Source organism: Gavialis gangeticus, unplaced genomic scaffold, assembly GCF_001723915.1.
Source record: "Gavialis gangeticus isolate Ggan-Ray unplaced genomic scaffold, GavGan_comp1, whole genome shotgun sequence".
Classification (NCBI taxonomy): Eukaryota; Metazoa; Chordata; order Crocodylia; family Gavialidae; genus Gavialis; species Gavialis gangeticus.
In genome coordinates this window covers 18,686,005-18,692,810 of record NW_017729034.1, presented here as the reverse complement: position 1 = coordinate 18,692,810, position 6,806 = coordinate 18,686,005, and positions in this window count along the sequence as shown.

Sequence of the window (6,806 nt, the reverse complement as noted above, 5' to 3'; positions counted from 1 at the left end):
AAGCAACTGAAACATGATCACACAACACAACTTTGTCCTGTCCACAAGATGTTGGCCTTGAACCTTCCATGCCATGAATGTATCCAAAATCTTCAGAGAGCAAGGACTCGGGCAAGCCAGTTTTGTGACTATCTGAAAGAAGTGCATGGTCTGCCAGGACCACAACACAGAGGTGGTAGCAAGTCACAGAAAGAGCCTAGAGCCAGACAAGGAAGCTCACACAGAGAGCCTGGCCATGAGCTATTACCAGGAGCACCAGAACCCAATAAAGGGTAATGTCCAGTTGACAAACAGATGCAGCACAGCATGCCACCCTGGTGCTTGTACTACAACCACTCAAGAACACCTTGTCCTGAAAATATTGGCATATAAGCAGGATCCCTAGCCACAGCAGCTCCCTGGCTGATAGGAAGAACAGCACTTTTTAAGAGCCAAGCTACTTTGACCTCCCAGGCTTCAGTAGCATAATTGGGTAAGGCAAAAGGGGCAACTGGACTGGGAGTTGATGGGACTGGGGAGCAAAAATTGGCTTTTGCTGGAGCTGCATGATCGTGATAGCAGCAACAGCAGCAACTGGAAGTCACCACTGCCCCTAAGTGTAGCAGCTGCCCTGGGTGCCCAGCTATATTTGTATGCTGCTGCCAAGCTGGACCTGATTCCTGGCACTCCTGCTGCCAGGATCCCAAGCTGTGCATTGGAAAAATGGGATTTTCTCTTCCATGCCTATGAGCTCAACCCAGCTCAACAGACAGAAGAGCCCATGGGCCTGCAAAATTACACTAATGGCTTTTCCTGGACTCAGACATAGTTTGCTCATCTTCCCCATTGGTATTCAACCCCCTTTGTTTTGCACATGTTGAAATCAGGTCTTTAAGGTCTACCATGTTTGCACTGTTTCATTTCACATTGTTCTCAAATTTTATTTCTGTATTTCCAAAGCTTTATGATTTACTTCATCTAGCAAATAGATGACTCAGTTAATGAATGGGATTTCCAAACACATCTGCACTGCTGATAATTAAGGCCACACCTAAATAGCAGGTACAAATTTAATGAGATAGAAGACTGATAAATCCAAATCACATTTATAAAGAGAGTTAAAAAATGTAAAGGTACATGAAAAAATGTACAAGGAGTGAAGAAGGCCTCCTCGCCTATTCCGGGTAGTAGGCCTAGGCGTATCAGGTGCCAAGGGAAGAAAACTGTGTCTGTATAATCCAAGGGTGGGCAATTATTTCAGCTGGAGGGTCACTGAATGGGTTTTGGGGACTTGCTGAGGACCACATCCATGTCTCTGCTCTCTTCCTCTCCTCTCCATCTCCCTCCCCCTCCTTCCAGAACCTGCTGGAGCTGTAGTTCATTGCAGCAGGTAAGCGGGCGGTGGTGTCAGCTGTGGATCCTGCTGGTAGGTTCAGGAGCTCAGACACAGAATCCGACATCAGCGTCCACAGCTGACACTGCCACTCTCACAGCAGAGCGGAAGCTCCCATCCCGAGCCCTGACCTGCAACCTGCTGGCGACATCAGCTGTGGACCTGGGCAGGAGCTGCTGCTGTGCTAGGTGGGCTGTGTCATCAGCTGTGGGTGCAGCCAGCAGGCTCCAGATCCCCAATGTGGAACCTGCTAGCAGTGTCCAGACCTGATTCTGATGCCCACCTGGTGGGGCAGAAGCTGCTGCCTGGGTCCACAGCTGACGTCACCAGCCAGTTTCAGGCTGGGGCTCCAGGCGAGAGCTTCTACTGCATTGTGAGGGCAGCAGTGTCAGCTGTGGATACCACTGGCAGGTTCTGTGTCCAGGCTCCTGAACCTACCAGCAGTGTCCACAGCTGATACTGCCACCCACCTGCTATGGCAGAAGTCCCACCCAGGTCCACAGCTGATGCCTGATAATGCTGGACGGAAGCAGTGCCACCCACCCACCTGCCCAGCACCATGCGGCAGCCAGAGCCGCCAGCCAGATCCCATTATTTGGCAGCTATCCATGCATGGACTGGATCAAATCTGTTTTTGCCCACCCCTAGTATAATCCTTCCTTCCTCCAATAATTCCTAGAACTGAAAGAATGCAAGCATCTATCTTCATGAAAAATGCTGAGTATAAATTGTTGGGTTTTTTTTTCCTGCAACAAGGTGTCCAGGTATTGCTGCATGAGCCCAGCAGCAGCAAGCAGGCAAGATTGTCAAGTATTAATGAAGGAGTGTTCACACTGCTGATCTCTAGGTTGCAAACAGTTTTGGCAAATCTCAATTTACTGAAAATTCAAGCATCATGCACTTTTTCAGATCCCTATACTCTCATAAGGGTGAATCTTGCATGGTGGCTGATCAAGGCTTGCATCACAGGGGAAAAAAAAAAAAAAAGGCACAAAAAAAAGATCTGAGGGAACGTGTGTTCTTCTAGTTGCTCCTAAGCAACTGGGAAACCTCATACATCTGAAGCCACTGATAATCTGCTGAGTGTCAGCAGGCTTAGGATACAAGGGAACATTATCTTTTTTATAGTGACATACACTTCACACATGGCAGCACCAACAGTAAATTTGCCCTTCCCAACTGGCTTCCAACGGACCAGAGGCAGCTGGGGTTGGCAGCTTTCCAACTGCTACTGCCTCAGGCTTTTGCACAGAACAGCAGAGCCTCACATTGGAGGTCTGCCTCTACAACTTTGGGGCTCACTCCATGCAGGTTTCCAGGAAAGCAGCTTCCCTCATCCTGAAGTTCTCCCACCATTGTTCATCATCCCACTTCTGTAGTCCACTCTTCTTGCACCAGTCTCTTCATACTTCTCCTGCATCTAGAAACAGTGGTCCATTGATCACAGATGGTTCATTACCTGGATAGCCTTGTTGATGCTGCCATCATGCAAGAGCAGACCACACAGACTGTGTAACAGAATGATCCATCTCGGCCACGCAGTGCTTTTGCCAGCCTTGGCCATTTTCAAGGGGCCTAGGCTAAGCTGTAACAGTGTTGCTAAACAGAAGGCCCAAAGCCTGTTCCAGAAGTTTCAGTGAAACAAAGAAATGGAAATAAAACTAGTCAGAGATTATTTATTAGAATATTAAAACCAGCCATCTATAAATATTGGGCATAGGCTACAGGGAAATTTGGAGAACTCAGCAAATTCAAGAAGACCTGCTGCCAATCTGTGTGCTACCCTCCTCCCACTTCTCCAGTCTCCCCAGCTGAGAATCTATGTCGTGCTGTAGTGGGTAGCTAGATAGATTTTAGGATAAAAGTTTGTTTTCATGTTTTAAGGTGAAAGCAAATAAAATGTTGTGCTGTAGATCTGTTTCTGCCTCTTTTTTCTAGTATCTTACCCATACGATTACCTATAATCTGGGTAACAGTGCTTTTTCTGCTAAAGTAAGATTTGCAGTTGCTCACTGCTGCAGCTGAGGACTTGCAGTGAAGTGCACACTCAGCAACATGAAACCAAACTCATCTTTATGATCTGGCAATGGTTCTTGCATATCAAGTTGGGACATACCCATACCTTTGCCCTTACAGCTTGAGATTGGCACAATGTCTCTCCTGGAAGGAGGCTGCTAAATGAATCTTGGCATTTTTTTTGACAGTTGGCTTCTCGGTGGCGGTAACCTGCTTCAAATGTCTCATCATGTCCTGTTGCAGTTATCTAGCATTGGACTGAGAAGGCAGCACTGCAGAGAAGGCAGGAATACCAATCCTCATGAAACTGGTGCAACTTGTGGCAAGCCCTACCCTGCATATATGCTCTGTAACCCGGGCAGTACTCCAGGAGGTACCCCCTCTCCAGTTGAAGAGATCAAAGCAGGTGCACAGGCACTGTGGGAGGGGTAGGACCCTTCTCCCCCTATAGAGCACAGCCAGACCACCAATGGGGACTTAACCATATACCTTTTAATACTGGGAACATAACAGTCAGAGGGTATAGTGGACACAACAACACCCCAAGGGGGCAGGATTCAACAAAGGTTAGACACAATCACTGACAAAACAGAGTTAACAAAATATACAACTCAAACAGCAGAACAAACAATATGGATTGGTGAAATATAAAAGGGCACAAAATGCAAAATGTCAGATGACAAGGAAACATAGGGCCTTGGTACCTGGAGGTGGAGAAAGGGGGGAAAACACAATGGCCCCTTTCCACTGCAAGAAGATTTGCTTCTTGTTGTCTCACTCACCCCAAATCACCCAGAACTCCCACATGGTAGACAGGAACGCTGCCACACAGCCACCACTGGTGGCACTACTCCAGCCTGCTAGGGGTCTTGACCTTCCCGGAGCCCCGGCCTCAGGTTGAGCTGCCTGGCCTCTGATTAGAGAAGCTAGAAGCAGAGCTGGGAACCCCTCAGGTTGCTGCTCAGATCCTTCCTGGAGTGGGGGAGCCTCTCCTGCTGGCCACACACCACATTGCTGAGGGTCCCACTCCTGCCTGCAGGTCCTGCTCTTTCAGGCTCTTCTGGAGCACTGCTCCTGCCCCACTAGCTCAGCTCTGTGAAGCTCTTTCCTTATTGTCCCTCACTGGTCTCTCCCCTGAATCAGCCCACCCTGCCCCCTTTATCCCCCTCCAGGTGACCCAAGGGGCCAATCAGGACACGGGGGGGGGGGGGGGGGGGGTGAGTCTCTAGGGCCTGATTGGTGTGGAAAGGGAATCCCAAGTCCTCCAATCATCTTTTGCCCTTTCAAAACCCCTGGGCTAGGTGACTGACAGCCAGCCCATCACACTCTTTGTCCCAGCAACTGAATACTCATTTGAGGACAGTTGTCATGATACAATTTACTTCAGGTTTGTCTCAAGTTGCATCACATTCATGTGTCTGTGGTCTTATACTTTGATGCTACCCTAAAGGAGGGTTCCACTGAGCAAACAAGAAATCTGCTACTAAAAGCTGTGTCCATCAAATGTAGAAGGCAAAGATTTCTTAGGTTGATATGTTTTATTGGACCAACTGTATAGTTGGGATATAATCAGACAAGTTTTTGAATACAAGGAATTCTTCATCAGGTCTGCGGAACAAGAGCCAATACAGCTCAGTCAAATAAAACAGTTCTAAGAGTGGGAAGAGAAATTCCCTGGGGCAGCAGACAAACAACTAGCAGAAAAGAAAGTTAATTACTGGGAAACTGAGGCCTATCAAAAGGGAAGAGAGTCGTTTTCACTTTTCATGTGGAGGGGAATTCAGGGATCAATAAGTCAAAACATGAATGACACGTGCCCCTGGAGGCTGGTGCAGTACATCGACCACCTGCAGGCGGCGGCGGGGGTGTGGCAGTGGCAAACGGGGAGCTCCCACAGGCAGCCACAGCAAGGGAGGGAGGGTGGCGAGCACCAACTGGCAATTGGCAACCACCTGCAGATTGGAGGCAGCCAGCGCTGATCAGTGACTGTCTGCAGATGCCAGCGGTGTTAGTGGTGACACACAGGGTGGTGCTCGCAGACACCACCAGCAGTGTTAGTGGTGCTTCTTTCAGGGGGTGTGCCGCCAATCTCAGGGGGTGCACATGCACCCATGTGCACCCCCTATGCATCGCCAGTGAGTCAAGAACCAATATTTATGTTAAATCCTTGGTTCTTAGTGTCCAGCCAGCTTATGAATGTTTGTTCCCCAGTTCACCTTTTAAAAGTGTTAGGCAGATTTCCCTTGAGCACAAGGACAATCATGTCTGAGAGGGAGTGGTTGTTCTATGAGAAATGTGCTCCTAATAAAGGTGTATATATGTCTCTGTCCTTTATATTAATTTCTGTGAGAGTTCATTCTGATGTATTGTTTCTGTCTAGTTTCACCCATGAAGCTACCATGAAGGCATTTGGTGCATTGGATCAGATATATCACATTTTGGGAAAAGCATGTTTAAAGTCTATGGATTCTTATTGGTTTGTTGTAGTTTTATCAGTAGAGATCTGTTGACAGGTTTTGCATCTATTGCATAGGTGGTGGTGCAGAGGGCTGCAGGGCAGCCCAGGTGCGGGTTCCTGGCAGCTGCAGCAGGGGATGCACACAGACATGAAGTCACATCCTGCACGCAGCCAGGATTACTGCCCACCACAGCACGTAAGTCTGTGAAGGAGAAGGGGCATGGGGGAGGGCCCAGATCAAGGCCCCCATGGTGAAGGAAGGAATGGGGTAGAGGCAGGGGCAGGGGCTGGGGTGAATGAGGCTGCGGGGTGGGTTGTGGGGTAGTCAGAGCCCAGACAGCTCATCCAGAGGCATGGGAGGGCTGTGTGCACCCCAGGGGAGTCATGGGGAGGCACATGCCCCCTGGATTTGTGCGTAGGGCAGAGGCAGGCTGCCCACTGTGCACTGGGCTCTGCACTCTGCTGCTGCTGCTTTGGGAACTGCACAACGCCATGTGCCTGCTATCAGCAGGCGGGCAGGGGATGCAGTGCAGCCTGGCAGCAGCAGACACATGGCATTGTATGGTTCCTGAGGCAGTGGCAGCAGGGTGCAGAGTCCAGCCCGCAGTGGCAGCCTGCCTCTGCTCCATGCAGAAAACTGAGGGGCATGTGCTCCCTGTGCCTCCCTCGGGGTGTGTACAGTGGTGGGAGTCCCTCCCCCCCGAGATGAGCCACCTGGGCTCCAACCATCCCATGACCTACCCTATGGCCCCATTCACCCCAGCTCCTGCCCCACTCCCACCCTCAGTGTGAAGGCCTTAATCTGCACCCCCTCATGCCCCTTTCCTTTCCCCCTGCGCCTTCCCCTCCATAGACTTACCTGCTGGGCAGTGTGTGTGTGTGTGTGTGTGTGTGTGTGTGTGTGTGTGTGTGTGTGTGTGTGTGTGTGTGTGCCTCACCCCCACCCCACAGCCCTCTCAC